General features: G+C 41.2%; 1 pseudogene; it reads right to left on the reverse strand.

Annotated features, from left to right (window-relative positions):
• Positions 1–664: 664 nt before the first annotated feature.
• LOC102858539 lies at positions 665–2606 on the reverse strand (annotated as a pseudogene).
• Between the last annotated feature and the right edge of the window lie 5445 nt (positions 2607–8051).

Raw genomic sequence — 8051 nt, forward strand, 5'->3', positions numbered from 1 at the left:
AATATCAAGACAAAGATTCTCACCACTAGGCCAATTGGCAGCACCATGATAGATGGAGAAGAGATTGAGATTGTGAACAATTTTGTCTTGCTCAGCTTCACAATGAAAACTCTTGGCACTAGCAGTCAGGAAATTAAAAGATGAATTGCACTGGAAAAATCTGCTGTCAAGGACCTCTCCAGAGTACTGAGTGGCAGTGATATCAGTCGAGAGACAAAGGTGTTTCTGGTCCAGACTGTGGTCTTCACAATTATTTGCTATGCATTAGAGAGCTGAACAATGACTAAGGATGATGGAAGAAGAATTGATGTCTTTGAGTTGTGGTGCTGGAGAAGAGTCTTGAACATACCACGAACCACCAAGGGAACAAACAGGTCTGTCTTGGAAAGGGTGAAACCAAATTTCTCCTTAGAGGTAAAGATCTTTTTTTTGCCAATTTTAAATACATCTTTATTTGAGACATTGCATTTTGCACTTACAATACAGTGATAATAAAGTGCAATGTTAATTCCTTTCCCTCTACACATTCCATATTCAAGTACTGAGAATGCACAGAAATTTAGTCTAGCAGTTTAGACTTTTCAACTGCAGTGTGCTACAAATTTGGGTCCTTCAAAATTTTTTAACTGTGGGACAATGAATGCTATAAAGTATGCAGATTGCTTTAGTCAACCTCTTCAATGGTGGGTCCAGAAGAGGCACCACCAGATGGAGGAGCTCCACCACCAGGGAAGGCGCCGGGCATGCCTCCGGGCATGCCTCCAGCACTCTGGTACAGCTTGGTGATGATGGAGTGGCAGACCTTCTCTAGTTCCTTCTGCTGATGCTCAAATTCCTCCTTTTCTGCAGTCTGATTCCTATCAAGCCAGTTGATAATTTCATTGCACTTGTCAAGGATCTTCTGCTTGTCCTCATCATTGAGCTTGCCTTGAAGCTTTTCATCTTCAACTGTTGCTTTCATATTAAATGCGTAAGACTCAAGGGAATTCTTAGAAGACACCTTATCTCTTTGCTTCTCATCTTCAGTTTTGTACTTCTCAGCCTCCTGGACCATTCGTTCAATGTCTTCTTTACTCAAGTGGCCCTTATCATTGGTGATGGTAATCTTGTTTTCTTTCCCAGTGCTCTTGTCAACAGCAGAAACATTAAGGATACCATTGGCATCAATATCAAATGTGACTTCAATCTGAGGAACACCACGAGGTGCAAGTGGTATCCCAGTGAGCTCAAACTTGCCAAGCAGGTTGTTATATTTGGTCACGGCATGCTCACCTTCATAGACCTGAATGAGTACACCAGGCTGGTTGTCAGAGTAGGTTGTGAAGGTCTGCGTCTGCTTGGTAGGAATGGTAGTACTCCGCTTGATGAGGACAGTCATGACTCCACCAGCAGTTTCAATACCAACAGAAAGTGGAGTGACATCCAGGAGCAGCAAATCTTGAACATTTTTCAGATTTGTCTCCAGAGAGAATGGCCGCCTGGATAGCTGCACCATAAGCAACAGCCTCGTCTGGGTTGATGCTCTTGTTCAACTCCTTTCCATTGAAGAAATCCTGAAGAAGCTTCTGAATCTTGGGAATTCTGGTAGAACCACCCACCAGGACAATATCCTGGATCTGTGACTTGTCTAGCTTAGCATCCCTCAGAGCTTTCTCCACAGGGTCCAGAGTGCCACCGAAAAGATCAGCATTCAATTCTTCAAAGCAGTCTTGGGTAATGGAAGTATAGAAGTCGATTCCCTCATACAGTGAATCTATCTCAATACTGGCCTGGGTGCTGGATGAAAGTGTGCGCTTTGCACATTCACAAGCAGTGCGGAGGTGTCTGACAGTCCTCTTGTTTTCACTGATGTCTTTCTTATGTTTGCTCTTGAACTCTGCAATGAAATGGTTGACCATTCTGTTGTCAAAGTCTTCTCCACCCAAGTGGGTGTCTCCAGCTGTAGACTTGACCTCAAATATCCCATCTTCAATAGTGAGGATTGACACATCAAAAGTGCCACCTCCTAAGTCAAAGATGAGCACGTTCCTTTCAGCACCCACCTTTTTGTCCAGACCATAAGCAATAGCAGCAGCAGTTGGCTCATTGATGATTTGGAGGACAATGAGGCCAGCAATGGTTCCAGCATCTTTGGTAGCCTGGCGCTGAGAGTCATTGAAGTAGGCTGGTACAGTGGCAACAGCATTGGTAACAGTCTTCCCAAGGTAGGCTTCTGCAATTTCCTTCATCTTTGTGAGAACCATAGAGGACACCTCCTCTGGATAGAAACTTTTGGTCTCTCCTTTATATTCTACTTGGACCTTGGGCCTGCCTGCATCGTTCACCACCATGAAGGGCCAGTGTTTCATATCAGGCTGCACAACAGCATCATCAAATCTTCGTCCAATGAGACGTTTGGCATCGAATACTGTGTTAGTAGGATTCATTGCAACTTGATTCTTTGCCGCATCGCCAATCAGTTGTTCGGTATCGGTAAATGCGACATAGCTTGGCGTGGTCCTGTTGCCTTGATCATTTGCAATGATCTCCACTTTCCCATGCTGGAAGACCCCTACACAGGAGTAGGTGGTGCCAAGATCAATGCCAACCGCAGGGCCCTTGGACATGGTTGCTTAGTGGAAGTCCCAGGTGGTGGAGAGGGGAAAAAACAGTACCTCAAGTCCTCCGCTGCGCTAAATGAGCAGAGAGGTAAAGATTTTGAAGCTCCATGTCACATACTAGAAGAGACCAATCCTTGGAGAAGGCCATACTGCTTGGAAGGGTGGAAGGACAACACAGGAGAGGAAGACCCTGAATAAGATGGATTGATACAGTAACTGGAATATTGGGGATAAGTGTGTTGGAGTCAGTGAGACTGGCTCAGAGTAGGGCAGGGTTTAGAGCTATTGTGCATAGGATTACTATCAGTCACAGGCAACTCAATGTCATGTAACAACAATAACAACTAGAAAGTTGGCAGTTCACTCTCACCAGCTGCTCTTTGGGAGAATGATGGGCAATTTCCTGACCATTACTTCCATGGAAAGTCAGTGTAGGGTCATTGTGAGTTGGAAATGACTTGGTGGGTTCAGTGTTGGATGTACTACCACACACAACAGGCCTTGATCAGAGAGCAAATTGAGGTCCCTGAAGGGAAATACAGAGTTTTTGTGTGAGAGATAAGGTACAAAGTGACAGAGAACACAGGACTCTGGCAAATCTTCTTTGAAAGGCTATGTTAAACAAAGTCTTGAACTGTCTGCTAAAGCCTCACTCCAGAAGTGAGAGACCTGCAGAAGGATGGTGTGGGATAGGCCAGGTTTCAGAACTGTTGTTCACAGGGTGACCATGAGTCATACAGGGCTCAATGTCACCTAAAAACTTGCAACCTGTACATTTCAGAGCTTTTGCTGTTAATGCTTGTTCTGTGAATCAATGGGCAGTGCCTAGGCCTTTGAGATTGAAGGCCAACATTTGACTTTCACCTCTGAGCTCCAGTGTCTTCTTGTAAAAAAGTTACAATATTACTTACCTAGGGAGCTCTGGTAGCCTAGTGACAAGAAGTTGTGCTGCAATCTCAAAGGCATGCAGTTCGAGGCTACCAGCTGTTCTGCAAGAGAAGGATGGGCAATCTCCTCTTGCGTGATTAACTGCCTCTGAAAACCCACCTGAGGGTGAGCTATGCATTGGTTCTGACTCTGTGGTACACAACAACATTACTTAACTTGGAGGGTCCTATGAGATCCTTCATGAGATACCTCTAATCCTCATCTAAAGATATTAAGGAGCCCTAATATTGTTGTTGTTGTTTTGTACCTTTGAGTTGGAACTGACCCCCAGCTGACCCCCAGCAGGTTTTTGGAGGCAGTAAATTACGTAGAAGGAGACTGCCCATCTTTCTCCTGAAGAGCAGCTGGTGGATTTGAACCGTGTACCTTTGTGTTGGCAGTGCAATTCCTTACTACTAAGCCACCAGGGAGCTCTGGTGGCATACTGGTAAGAAGCTGGACGGTGACTCTGACACATGTGGTTCAAATCCACCAGCTGTTCTGTGGTAGAAGGGTGGACAATCTCCTCCATGATTAACTCTGAAAACCTGCTAGAGGGTCAGCTGTGTGTCAGTTCTGACTGGACAGCACACAACAGCAGATACCAGAAGGCACCCTGGTGAAGTACTAGTTAAGAGCTGAGCAGCCAATGGGGAGGGAGGTGGTTCTAAAGGGCCAGTCATTCGATCCCTGGGAGGATGATGTGGCGGTTTGCTTCCATAAATATTGACACCCTTGGCAGCCCTGCCAATCAGTTCTTCTCTGCAGCCCTGCCAATCAGTTCTTCTCTGTATTTTAAAGTTACTAAGAATTGATTGAAGTCCTTTGTTCCTGACGGTGACTGATTTGAAAATAATGTGACAGTGATCCTCTTCACAACAAAAGTAAAACTCAGCAAATATTAAAGGGCATTTCTAAAAATAAATGTGAGACACTTATATAAAGAAAACTATAAAACTTTAATGATAGACATGAAAGAAGAGTCAAACAAATGAAATCTCAACATGATGAAGATGTCTACTGTGAGAATCATCTATAAATCCAATGCAATCCCAATAACTAGGATTTTAAATTAAAATTAATAGACTTAAGATGAACACTGACATGGAAGAAAATAGGCACAAGGAAAAATATTAGGGGAATAGAACTTAACAGGCCATATATCTAGACATATTTTTGTCTTTTAGAATTAAAAATAATGTAAGAAGTAATATGCAAATAGATGACAGATCAGAATGGTGAAGGCAGAAAGAGACCCCACAATATTTAGGGATTTGGGGTATGATAAAGTTGGTGTTTTCAAATGAGTGTGAAATCATTAATATAAAAATGTTGGGAGAAATGTTAAGGGAAGAAAATAAAATTTGATCTCTGCTTTGTACTATCCATGATAACCAATCCCAGGTTATTTAATGAAGCAAACATTGAAAACAAAAACAAAACTGCAAAGTAAAGGGAAAACATAGGAGACAGCTTTTGTGATGTCTGTTAATATAAGCAAGTACTTAGAGACCAAGTTATACTAAAATTAATATGGAAAGGCAAAGAAACTAGAATAGCTAAAACAACTAAAAGAATAAAGAGGTAAGTGGGAAATAGCAATCTATTAATTTTCAAAGGGGATTCTAGTGGCTTAAGTGGGTAAGGAGTGGCATTGCCATCCTCAAAGCAAACAGTTAGAATTCACCAGCCACTCCATGGGAGAAAGATGAGCAATTCTCTTCCCATGCAATTCACAGTCTGTGAAAACTTGCTGGGAATCAGCTATGAGTCGGTTCTAAGTTGATGGCGATAAACAACATTCAATTTCAAGACTTACTTCAAAGCCAATGGAGCCTTGGTGATGTAGTGAGTCACAAGTTGTCCTGTTAACCAAAAGATCAGCAGTTCAATTTGACCCATTTGTAAACTCATTGTCGTAGAGTCATAGTGAGCCTCCAGTGGTTTTTCAGAGGCTGTAAATCACACAGGAGGAGATTACCCATCTTCCTCCAGCAGAGCCTGCTGGTAGCTGCAAATCATCAGAGAAGCACCACCTTCAGGGTAATTATGTTGTTTTCTACAGACTAGGTTACCAAAGCTGCCTTCCAAACTACTTTTTATTTCCCACAGCCATTGAGTCAGGATTAACTCAAAGTTGAACCTTTAGTGGGTTTTCAGAGGCTATAATCATATGGAAAGAGATTGCCCATCCTTACTCTGAAGAACAGCTGGAGGATTCCAACTGTGTGCCTTGGGTTGGCAAAGGCAACTCCCTAGCTACTAGGCTACCAGAGCTCTGTGGGGTGATGCTAGGAGTAGTATTAGGAAAGACATATCGATAAATTACATAAAGAAAAACACTATTACTCTGAGAGAGACCTGAAGAGGATGAAAAGATAAGCTAACTACTGAGAAAAGGTTTGCAAACCACAGATTTTACAAAGCACCAGCAACTAGACTATATAAACGGACCAAACCCAAACCTACTGCTATTGGGTTGATTCAACTCAGATTGACCCTGTTGGACAAAGAACTGCCTCATGAGTTTCCATGGCTGCAAATCTCTGCAGCAGCAGACTGCCTCATCTCTCTCTCATGGAATGGTTTTTGGACAATGGACCTTTTGGTTAGCCTGAACCCTTCACCTATTTTACCACTAGGATTACTTAGAATGTATTCAAAGCTCTTAACTCAAACTTGTAGCTGACCTTCCTGTGGGTTTTCAAAGGATGTAAATCACCTGGAGAGATTGCCCATCTTTCTTCCAAGCAGCAACTGGTGGATTCGAACCAGCAGAGAGGCTTGGCCTTTGGGTTAACAGAGCAATACTCCACTGGTCTCCATGCCACCAGAGCTCCCTTAGAATATATAAAAAACTCTCACAATTAAACAGTAAGGAAACCAACAATCTAATTAGAAAAGGGCCAAAGACGACATTTCACAGATGAGAGTATAAGGATGGCAAATAAGCACATGAAAAGATATTGAACAACATTAGACTCTAGGCAAACATAAATTAAAACCATATGAGCCATCACTACACACCTAGCAGAATGGCTAAAATAAATGGTGACAATGTCAAATGCTGACCAGGATGCAAAGAAACCGGATCACTCATGTTTCAGGTGGAAACATGAAATGGCACAGCACTCTGGAAATCAGTTTGGCAGTTTCTTAAATAACTGAACACGCAACTACCACACAACCCAACAATTGCTCTCTTGGGCATTTATCTCAGAAGAATGAAAAAGTGTGTTCATAAAAATACCTATACATCAATGTTACTAGCAGCTTTACTTGTAACAGACCACAACTGGAAACAGCCCAGATGTCCTCCATTGGGTGAATGATTAGCCAAACTGTGGTACATCTGAACCATTGACTAAAAACCTACAACCCATTGCTGTCAGCTTGATTGTGACTCATAGCAGTGACCCTATAGGACAGCACAGAACGACCTCAGAGAGTTCCCACAGCCATAAATCTTTATGGAAGCTGACTTCCACATTGTTTTTGTGGGGATTCAAACCATCGAGCTTTCATTTAATAGCCAACTGTTTAGCCTCTCTGTGCCACCAGGATGCTTTTACCACTGAATCCTTTTCAACAATAACAAGGAAGAAAGTATTGGAATGCTGAAAACTTAGATGAATCTCTTAGGGAATGAAATGAAAAGAGCCAATTCTAAAAGATTGCTTACTGAATGATTCCATTTATGTAACACTTTTGAAAGGAAACTATTATAGAAATAGAGAGGAGATGAAAGGTTGCTAGGATTAAGGAAGTGGAGGTGGGTGGGGTGGTGAGAGGCCGTTTTCATTACAGAATTTGCTCTGTATCCTGACTATTAATACCAGTAATCTTGCTGTGAAATTCTGAGGCTGTTTTGCGAGCTAGTCCTATATTGTATTTACTTCTATAACTTCAGAATATATTTTGACATCTGAAAGGATACATTTCTTTTCACAATGGTTTTTCTTGTGTAAATATTGTCACTGTATAAAGGAGATTCTTTATTTTGTTTCTTATAACTGCATGTGAAAAGGCAACTCAAAAGAAAAGGTTTGATGGGGGAAATTTACAGAACACTAGAGGGAAACATAGGATGTTATTTTTATGCATTTGTGATAGTGAACAATGAGGACATAGACACTTAATAGAAAAACCAACAAAGGAAATAAAAATTCAATAATATTTTGAATAAAAAGCTAAAACTCCTGTACATCAAAAGGCATCAAAAAGTAAATTGAAAACTAACAATAAATGACAAAATTCCCAGCAGTTACAACAAATAATTAATATTAAAAATATATAAATACCTGCTATATATCAATATAAAAAGTTAACAATTCACAAGAAAACAAAGCAAAAGATACAAAAAGATAATAATAAACAAAGAAATGAAAGTGATTATGAAACCTGTGAAAAGAAAAGATATGACCAATCATAAGGAGAATATAGATTCAAACAAAACACGACGTTTTAGTTCTTTCGGATAAGCAAAGTAGAAAATTTGACTGTATAAGGACTATTTTTTTTTTT

The sequence above is a fragment of the Elephantulus edwardii genome, unplaced genomic scaffold (genome assembly GCF_000299155.1).
Source record: "Elephantulus edwardii isolate Elephantulus edwardi_28Jun2011 unplaced genomic scaffold, EleEdw1.0 scaffold00009, whole genome shotgun sequence".
NCBI classification, from domain to species: Eukaryota; Metazoa; Chordata; class Mammalia; order Macroscelidea; family Macroscelididae; genus Elephantulus; species Elephantulus edwardii.